The sequence below is a fragment of the Zingiber officinale genome, chromosome 2A, assembly GCF_018446385.1.
Source record: "Zingiber officinale cultivar Zhangliang chromosome 2A, Zo_v1.1, whole genome shotgun sequence".
NCBI lineage: Eukaryota > Viridiplantae > Streptophyta > Magnoliopsida > Zingiberales > Zingiberaceae > Zingiber > Zingiber officinale.
The window spans coordinates 101,046,279-101,057,424 of record NC_055988.1 but is presented as its reverse complement, the minus strand read 5'-3'; positions in this window follow the sequence as shown (position 1 = coordinate 101,057,424).

The window sequence follows — 11,146 nt, the reverse complement described above, 5'->3', positions numbered from 1 at the left end:
AACTTCAGTTAGTTCCACTAAGTCAAATGTACCAGGTTGAAGCTATATCTTCTTAAATATGCATAGACAGAGTTTTTCTAACCTACTATCATCCTAAACTTCTCTAGTACTATTTGTCAAGTTAAATGTTGCCCCTAATTATTCTAGTCCTAATTACCCTTAATGGGTAAGGTTTATGTTTTAGAGGTGTCAACTAATTTAGAGTTTCGCCCTGAATTATAGATTTTTCCTTTTAAGTTTTTCTTTAGGTCTATAGTTATAGTAAGTTTGATTATAGTTTTATTTGTGAGTTTTGTAATTTTGGTTGGATTTATGTTTTGATTTTGTAAATTTTCTTGATTTATTTAAATTATTTTGGATTTTATTTTTAATAATATGAATTTTATCTTTAGGTACATAATGTTGATTTTATGCTACATTATTGGTTAAATAAGTTTTAGGGACCCAAGCTTTAGTTAGTTTTTTATTTTTAGTTAGGGTTAGAAATGATTTAAGGGTAGAGTTAGAATTATCTGTTGGGGCCGATGTTCCCGCTAGAGGGGGGTAAAAAGCGTTTCGTCACGCTCCTTGCGTCGTTTGCTTCGTCTTGATGATGATATGCAGCGGAAATAAAATACACTTACACAACGCTAACAAGTAGATTTACTTGGTATCCACCTCAAGATGAGGTGACTAATCCAAGGATCCACACACGACACGCTATCTCCACTATGAAACAATCCTTCTCGGTCGCAGCCGGAGGCGGAGAAGCCTCGTACAAACTCACACACAACACAAACACAAATACAAGAAGAAACCCTAAGAATACAAGTGAATACTCTTTCTTCTTGCTACTTGTTGTTACCTCTTGAACCTTGAAGATGCTCCTCAAGTGCCTTCAAGAGCTGGCGTGAGTGCTGGAGAAATTGCCGTGAGAATCGATGTAAACTCGCAGGAGAAGAACGCAAAGTTCTACGGAGAAAACGCTCCGCCCAAGCTTTAAACAGTGCTCCCAATCGATCCAATTCATCCCCAATCGATTGCCACGTCAGCACCGCTCCATCGTAGCCGTTCATCACCTGCGTCCTGCACAACGATCACTTCCCAATTGATCGACCGATCGATTGGGACTGCCTGAATCGATCGCCCGATCGATTCAACACCTTTCTGTGCTCTCGTGTCCGCGCGAGAGCTTCTGCTGCCCAATCGATCGACCGATCGATTGACAGCTCCCAATCGATCGCCCAATCGATTGGGAAAGCTTCTGTGCTCGTGATTTCACATCCCAATTGATCGTCTGATTGATTGGGCCTTCCCACAATCGCAGCACACCCCAATCGATCAACTGATCAATTGGACCCTGGTTCAATCGATCATCCGATCGATTGACCAGCCTGGACTTGACTCAAACTCAAGTTCAAACTCTCCAACCCAACTCCTAGTCAACCGTGACCTGTTGGGTCTCCATGCCTAGCATTTTGCCACACCTGACCAACCTCGAACTAGCCTTCTAGCCTCCTCCATCAGCCTTGCGTCCCTCGGATATCTCCCATCCTTCACACCTTGCCTTCAAGAGCTTCCTTCGACCTCATCCTAGTTGTCGAGTTCTCTTTGCCAAGTCACACTAGGACTTACCTTGCCAAGACCACATGCTTGGACTTACACCCTTTGCCAAGATCACACTTAGACTTTCCAATTGCCTGGCTCCTCACCAGGACTTTCTCCTTTACCAAGATCACACTTGGACTTTCCAACTGCCTGGCTCCTCACCAGGACTTTCTCTTTTGCTAAGATCACACTTGGACTTTTCAACTACCTGGCTCCTCACCAGGACTTTCCAATTGTCTGGCTCCTCACCAGGACTTTCTCCTGCCTAGCTCCTCACTAGGACTTCCAAATGCCTAACATCAAGTTAGGACTTTCTCAGTCAAGTCTCCTGTCAACCTTGACCTACTTGACTTGTATTCTCATCAACCTAATCAACCCTTGACCATCTCCATAATCAACCTGGTCAACTCTTTGACCATCTTCATAATTGGACGATTGTTCCAGCAATCTCCTTATATTGTCAAACATCAAAACTCAAATCCCGACTCAAGCTTGACTCAACTCAAGCTTAGTCAAACTGGTCAAACTTGACCTAGAGAAATTGCCCCCAACAATATCAAGTCTGGATTTATTGTACACAACTCTTTGAGATCCAAGTATCATGTTTAGATACTTGGTTCCTGAGGTAAACTTTTCCATAACTGATCTTTTAATTCTTTGACTTGATTTTTCAAGACGGAGTTTTCTTCCTCAAGTCTTGTAACTTAAGTTGAATTTCTATCTTGAACTTGATTAGTTAAAGAGGTTAAGTTTAGTTGTTCCTTAAGGGTATTATTTTCCTTAAGGAGGAGTTTAGTGTATTCCTTAGTTTTTATTAATTTTTTATTCAAGTAAGAAATTATCTTGAAAAACTTTGTAGTATAATTAAAATTTACCTCATTTGGTTCATCTGAACCGGATACGAATCCGTTGCTTGACTTAGATTCAGACTCATCTTCTTGATTTGATTCACCTCCGGTTGCCATCAATGCGAGGTAACTTGCTTGCTTTGGTTTGTCGGCTTCCGATCCGTCCGAGGAAGACTTGTCCCACATCGTTTGATGCACCTTCTTCTGATTTATCTTCTTTGTTTCATCTTTGTTCGGGCATTCATGTTTGAAGTGCCCCATCTTGTTACAACTGTAGCACATGATGTTTGCCTTTGGGTTGTTGGATATGGACTTGGACATCTTCTTCATGTCGTGTATGGAGAAGTTTCTCTTGCATTTAGTAAACATTTTTCTTACCATGTTCACTAGTTGCTTTTCTTCATCAGACTCCGAGTCAAATTCCATCTCTGGCTCGGGTTTAGCTTGGGTTCATGCTTTGGCTTCCTTTGAAGTACCTGTAAGACAAGCGATCCTTTCTTGACCTTGGTGGCATTAGTTTATTCATGTAGTTCCAATTCACAAAATAGCTCGTCTAGTTTTAACTTTGAAATGTTGCTCGAAACTTTATAGGAATCTACGATCCATACTCACAGTGTGTTTCGTGGAAATGAATTCAGAGCATACCTGATGATGTCACAGTTCTCGAGTTGATGTCCGATCATGTGTAGGACATTGAGGATATCCTTGATCCTCGTGTGTAGTTGGCTTGCGATTTCTTTGTCTTATACTTTGATATTAAATAAAGAATTTAATAGGAGGTCACGTTTTGCTACCTTTGAGTCAGTCACTCCCTTGTGTAATTCAACCAGTTTGTCCCACAATTCCTTTGCGTTATTGAATGGTTCGACTCAGTTCAGCTCTTCCTTGGTCAGCCCGCACTACAGAGTGTTCAGTGCCTTGTTGTTAGTCTGGGCCTTCTTCTTCATATCCGGGTTCCAGTCCTCTAGGTCGATAGGTGTTTTGGTTGCTTCATCAACTGGTACCTTGTACACGCGTCGGATTGAGAACCACTGCTCGATGTCAGTTTTTATGTAGACCTCCATTCTCTTCTTCCAAAATGAAAAGTCGTTTCTATTGAAAAGAGGAGGGCAAGAGGTACTATACCCTTCGAGTTGAGCCATTTGAATTATCTTGTAAAAAAATAAAAAAAAAATTATCCCAAGATAAAGTCTTGGATTAACAAAGTTTGAAGTAAAAAGAAATATTGATGACTCAAGTGGTGTTGTACCAACTTTGAGCAAAAATCAAACGAGAAAAATTATTTGAAGTGGTAAATTTTACCAGTTTAAATACAACACGAAAAACTGAAGTCTAAAAAAAAACTAGAACAATTCCCCCACTTTAATTGGTGGTTGCACTAATTCAGAGTTAATTTGACTCTGATACCACTTGTTGAATCGTTACACACGTGAGAGGGAGTGAATTAGGGGTGCAAACGAATCGAGCCAGCTCGCGAGCTTTTCGAGCCGGCTCACTAGATTTTCAAGCCGGCTTGAAAAATATTTGATTCGTATTCGAATTTATCGAATTCGAGCTAAACTCGAACATGTTTGAACTTTTTTTTTAGCCGAACTCAAGCCCAAATTATATTGTTCGATAGTTCACAAGCCGTTCACGAGCATTAATATTTTATTGATATAAGTTAAATATATATTAAATAAATAAATTTTGAGTCTTTTAAGTACCTATTTTTGAGCAATAATTTGAATAGTTCACGAACATGTTCGAATCTTTTGAGCTAAACTCGAACCCAAGCCCTAATTCGAACTGAACTCGAACAAAAAATTTTGAATTTTTCGAGATTTGAATCTAGCAAGAACTTGAATATACTTATTTTAAACCAAATTCGAGCCTTAGATTTTCCTGCATATTCGACTCGATTTGGTTCGTTTACACCCCTAGGGCGAATCATGTGGTTTTAGAAAGTTTATCTTTTTTTCTTTTGAAATCAAAAGTACGCAGAGGAATTAATCATATAAAAAGAAAGCAAAAACACAAATACGCGAACTCAGATAGTTTTACTTAGTTCAGAGCCTTCGGTGACTCCTACTCCAAGACCCAGGTCTCACGGACCTTTCGATGGGTAATCCACTAAAGACCTCTTTTGGAACCGCTGGAAGAGGGGATCGAGTACAATAAAAAGTGTTGGTTGCTACTCGGAATATCGTACTGGTTCCCTGTACAAAAATTTTGTACAAGTTTCGAACCTTTCCTAACAACCTATTGTGTTCTTTAGAAATTAAACTTGGAATCGCAAACAGAACTTAACATTATTGATTCCAAGTTCAACTTATCTATTCTTAGAGGTTTAGATTTGGATGGTAAATGATGCTTAACATTATTAATCCAAATCCACCTATGTTACAAAGTTGATTAAATATTTATTTCAAAGATCGGCTTCCAGGTTAAACATGGCGAGACACTAGGCCTTCTTGGGTATGGGATCATCCACCACTTCCTAGACAAAGCCTTTCAACGGAATTCAATATTTAATCTTCTTATAGTAACCTAGGTTTAACCACTAAGAACAATCGAATCACAAGATCGAAAAATAAAAGAAACACAAAATCGAAACATAAAATCGATTGCCTAAAACCGATAGCCTCTTGTGTTTGGTATTTCAAAATCCATACAAAGAAAACTAGTATGATGCGGAATAAGACAACTAGTTATACCTTTCTTTGTAGCTAAAGAACTCTTTATCTTCTATTGTATTCCTCACTTCCTCTTGGACGTCATGTGGGTGATGATCTACCAAGATGAATTCCACCGGGACCACTTCTTCTTCTCCAAGACTCTTGAGCCATCAAGGGATGCCAAAATAGGAAATTCCCTTCTTCTTCTTCTTCTTCTTCTTCTCCTTCAAGCAACCAGCCACCAAGTACTTCTCCTCTTCTTCTTCTTCCTCTCCAAGCAACCGTCCACAAGGATATAGCAACCCTTGATGCCGCCAGTCCTAAGGAAGCAAAAGAGGTGACAAGATGAAGGTAGTGCCGACTGCCACAAGAAAGAAGAAAGGAAGGGAACATGGCCTGCCACCAAGGAAATAGAGAGGGAATAAGAATAGGGTTACCCCCATGAGGCACCCGCACCCCCTCTTTTATAATCCTTGGTCTTGGTAAAAAAAGAAAAGTTTAATTAAAACTTCCTTTTAATCTTCTTATGGTCGGCCACATCATGGTATACTAAAAAGGAAAAATTTTTACAACAAAAATTAAAGCTTCCTTTTAAACCATGATGTTTACAAAAGGGAAAGTTTTAAACATAATTAAAACTTCCTTATTTGTGATCTCCCTCTAAAAGAGAAAATTTTAATAACAATTAAAATCTCTCTTTTAAATTTCCTATTGTACATGGCAATAAAGGAAAGTTTTAAAAATTAATCTCTCTCTTCTAAAACATGTAGACAACTACAAAAAAAAAAAGATTAATTAAAACTTCTCTTTTTAAATCATGATTACATAAAAGGAAAGTTTTATCAAAAATTAAAATCTTTCTTTTAAACATTATAGACAACTACAAATAAGAAAAGATTTTAACAAAATTAAAATCGCTCTTTAGATAGCTATAAAAGGAAAGATTTTAAAATCTAAAACTCTCTTTTTAAAATCATGAGGATGACTATAAAAGGAAATTTTAAAAAAAAAAATCTCTTTTAAATCCCTTTCATGAATGGCTATAAAGGAAAAATTTTAATAAAAATTAAAATCTCCTTTAATCCTATGTGGTCGGCCCCATGCTTGGACACCAAGCATGATTTGGCCGGCCACTACTTAGGCTCCAAGCCTATACTTGGCTGGCCCCCTTGCTCCAAGAAAGGTTGTGTCCGGCCCATTACTTGGATAAAAAGTGGACTTAGTGGATACAAGGTTTTATAGAGGCTACAACAGGGACCGAGAGGAGAAATTGATTTTGGTCTCCCGATGAGCTTGAGCTTCCTGTGTTCGCCTCGAACACCCAACTCAAGTTCATTAATAATAACTCATACCACTAAAGAGTTATTATTGAATTACCGCACCAATCTCAAATTACATTGTGGGCTTCTTCTTATTATGAGTGCATTAATCTCCCTGTGTTTAAGATATTGAATGTCCACTAATTAAATGAGTTACTAACAACTCAATTAATATCTAGCTCCAAGAGTAGTACCACTCAACTTCATTGTCATGCCGGACTAGGTCCACCTGCAGGGTTTATATGGCAATCCTTATGCACTCCTCAAGGGGGCATCATCAACCTAGATTACTAGGACACAGTTTTATTCTATAATCAACAACACACTATATAAGCAATATCATTTCCCAACTTATCGAGCCTATTGATTTAACGAGCTAAATCACACCCTTTGATAAATTAAAGAAATAAATATTAAGTATACGTGTTTGTTATTATATCATGATTAAGAGTACGCACTTCCATAATAATTGAGGTTTTTATTCTTTTATGTAGTCAGTATAAAAGAAACTACCTCAAATGGTCCTGCTCAATACACTCATAGTGTACTAGTGTAATTTTATAATCAAGATAAACTAATATCAAATTACACTACAACCACTCCAATGGTTTACCCCATTCCATCTTGGTTGTGAGCTACTATTTATAATTTATAAGGAACTGATAACATGATCTTCTGTGTGTCTCCTCACACCATGTTATCTTCAATATAAATTAAATGGACAACTACACTTAGCAAAAATGTAGACATTTGACCAATATGATTCTTATAAATGTTTATACAAAAGTTAGGCTTTTAGTATACATCCTAACAAAAAAAAATAGGAAAAGTGTAACAAGCTACACTTTCCTTTAAGCAGTAATTAAGTAAACAAGGAAACTTCATTACTCAACACTTGTAGTTTTAACGGATCGAGTTCGGTGTTGGACCGCTTCTCAGTGGTAGTCGAGTGTAATAATATCGTAGCAAAGCAGCACCACGAAGTCAGAGTAGTCAAAAAGTTAAATGAACTCGAACAATCTTGTAGAAGAGTTGTACTTGAGTTGTGTCAAAGCTTTCGTTTCGAGCAGTCCTTTTAAAGAGAGTTAAAGGCCCCTTCCATAGTACTGAAGGTGTCTTCTATAGGCAAACTTTTACCCTGAATAGCTCGCTTCTTATCATCGACGAAGTCCAATTTTATCTAACCTAAGGCATCTTCCAAGCTCCCAAAGGCGCCTTCCATCACTCAACTGAAGGCACCTTTCGTCGCATGGAAGGCACTTCGAGTACTGTTCACCCGAGGTAATTTGTGCTCCTTTTACCCTGCAAAAAGTGTTAGTCCAACAAAATAAAGTATATCCTGCAAGACAAAGTTGGCACAATAAAAATAGTATTAATTAGATCCTGTCCTCATCCGGATATAGTCATGGTCTTAATTTAGGTTTCCCAAATGGACCTAAATTGGGCAGATGCCTACTATCCCCTCAAAAGAGACGCATCCTCATTGAGTCGCTCTTCTCTAGTCACTTACCTTCACTTACCAAATGTCAAGTTATCTCCTTGACATCCAATCTGACCCACTAGGTCTTCCTGTCGAAATCACACATCCAAACTTTGCCAATCATAATCAACATTCCCACCTCCTACAGGAATCATACATCTAGACTTCAACCTATTGGGAATTGAACATCCAGACCTCCTGCCAGAATCCCACATTTGGACTTTGCCAATCAGGAATCGTATATCCCGACTGGACTTTCTACCTGGTGTCTGGTCCTCTTGACCCATCAAGTTAGTCAACTATGCATACTCAGTAACAAAGTTAGATCAACAATATATCTAACTTTAATCCACTTGTCATTCATCAAAACTCAGGTTTGATCATTGGTGTCAATTGCACAAACAGAAGGGGAAGGGTGAATAATGCTCGTGGCTTTTTCATGTTTTTCGTTAAAAACTATCATGAAATTACAGCGGAAAGAAAGAGTAAAGCGAAGAATAAAGAAGACAATAGACACAGATTGGTTTTACTTAGTTCGGAGCCTGTGACGACTCTTACTTCAAGGCCTGTGATAGTTGATCGCTTTCGATAGACAATCCACTAATATTTCGAATAAGTACAAGTACAATAATTTAAATGCTATAATTGAAATTATATTGGCAACTAAGGATTCAGAGTTTTGGGCTTTTGATAATCAGAGTCGTGTTACAGCGTCATAGAGTCATCTTTAGAGTAGCGTGTAAGAGAGAAGTCATAGCAAGCGTCAATTGAAGTTATGTACTGAACTCTGGCTGAGCATTGCTTTTATCACGCGTTGAGGGTGCCTTCGACTGCATCCAAGGTGCCTCCGACTGCAAGATTTATCCCCTCTTCTTTAGACTTAATAAACCCCGTTGCTTGCGCTCTTTATCCACCTGAGGGCACATTCCAAGCACGTTATGGTGCCTCTAATGCTCAAGGGTGTCGTCCATGCGCTTCAGATGCCACCCTGCGGCGAAAACCTTATCCTCAAGGTTTATCTGCACGAGGGCACCTCCGCCCTATCTAGGGCGCCTTCCATGATGCTCTAAGGCGCCTCCGCACAGCTCTGAGGTGCCTTCGGCACTGTTCACCCAAGCTAACTTGTTTGTTTCAACTCCTGCAAAACATGTTTGTCCAAATACAAAAGGATACCCTGCAAAATAGAGTTAGCATGATAAAAACATAGTATTTTGACAATCTTAGGACTGTCTGATTCTAACTTTCATATTTTTAATAAAACCTTAGGTCGAACTGATGTCTACTATTCTCTCAACGGGGAACACGTCCTCACCTACTCCTATCAAGAGAGTTTACCTGATGTCAAACCGATCCTCCAGACCATTTGGACTTTTGCTCAACATCCGAGACTTCAGGACTTTCTGCTGGGCATCCTAATCTTGACCCATCCAAATTTTTGCTTGGTGTCTATGACTCCCAGGACTTTCACCAAGTGTTCTCGACCCTAGGATTTTTGCTTGATATCCCCTAGTCGCACGGACCAAAACTTCTTTGCCTAGCCGCAACTAGGGTTTTCCACCTACCTAGTGTTTCTACCAGAACTTATTTGCCTAGTCTCAACTAGGACTTTCACCAACCCTAAGATCATTTAAAATTTTCCTGCACACTTAGTCAGACTTATTAGAACAACAACAAACCTTAACTTTGAACTCTTTGACATTATCAAATTTTAAGTTCGATCATCTGGTGCTTCCTGCACTAACACTAAGGAGGGTTGACCCTTCTGAGGACTCGACTCTGTTGAGGGCTCAGCCTCCTTGAGGACTCGACTTCTCTGAGGACTTGGCGCCCGCTTGGGCAAGGCATTCGCTCTAACAAGGAGTACGATCAAGCTGAGAGGACCTGACTTAGGATTCCATTAAGTCGAGAGGATTCAGGATTCGATCGGACAAGAGGCCCAATCGAATGGACTATTTGGTCGAGTCATACGATCGTGCTACTCGGTTCTGAATTGAACTAGGATGGCTTGGGATTCCATCGAACTGGGAGGACTCGGATTTCGAGCGGACAAGAGGTCCAATCGATTAGATTATTCGGCCGAACTATACGACCATACTAATCTAAGTGTTGACGTCTCAACTTTAACCGTCACTTTAGTTAACTTTTTTAAGTTCGACCCCAATCTTAAATCCCAATCTTAAAGGTCCTATCTTATTCATCGTATGAATCAAAATCTAGGATAGGAAAATTATTTCTTAAACGTTCATAACTTGTCTTGGAGTTTCATGTGATTTTTTTTTTCTTTATGATTTATTTTTGAAAGGCTTTCATTATCTGAGGAAAAAAAATGATGTTCTAAAATTAGTTTTAAAAAATTCAAGAATTATTTTCAAGTTCTACCGATTGATTGCTGAGTCAGCCATGCGATAAGGCCCTACTTGTTGGATAAAGGCCGTTGTATTGAGGTTGAATGAGACGTTACGATTTAGATAATCGATCCCGTCTAAAATGATTCAAACGGTTAAAACGGTCATTAAAATTTAATTTTTTTTATAAATTTGAATTTAGTTAAATTCATTTAGATATTATCAAATTTTTAATTTATTTAATTATTAAATTTTTATATTTTTAAATTTATTTAATTGATTAGCAAATTTAATTTTTTTTATTATATTCATATGATAAATGTTCATAGAAACACAGGTGGGCCTTGACATGGATTGCCTTGACATGGATTTAAACTCCCTAAATGTTCATAAATATCCAATGTGAGATTTAAACTTTCGTCATGAGAATAATCTTTACTTCTTACCTTCACACCGTACCAAGAGCCACAATTTTTATTCATCGACAAGATTATTCATTTAATTTAATTAATTATTTAAATTTATTTATTTAATATGTCCAATTTGATTAAATAAAAAATTCATCCGATTCAACTGCATATTTCACATGGTATAGGGATCAAATGATAAGGCGTGACCAAGTTCCATGACTTTATCTTTTCAACGCAAGGGACATAAACAGAAAAAACTCATCCAAATTGATTTTGTGGCCCCTTTTAATTTCAATAAAAAAAATGTATCTTGACCCGAAAGTGAAGGGAGAAAATTGAAGGGACTTTGACTTCTCTTTTTAATCCAATTTTTTCTGTCAAAGTTTATCCGAAAGGTTTTTTTATACGAATTATTCTTTTTCTAAATTCATAATCAGAAAATAAATAATTTTTTTTATTGCGATGATAATTTATAGTATCACGATTCTATATAAGCTTAT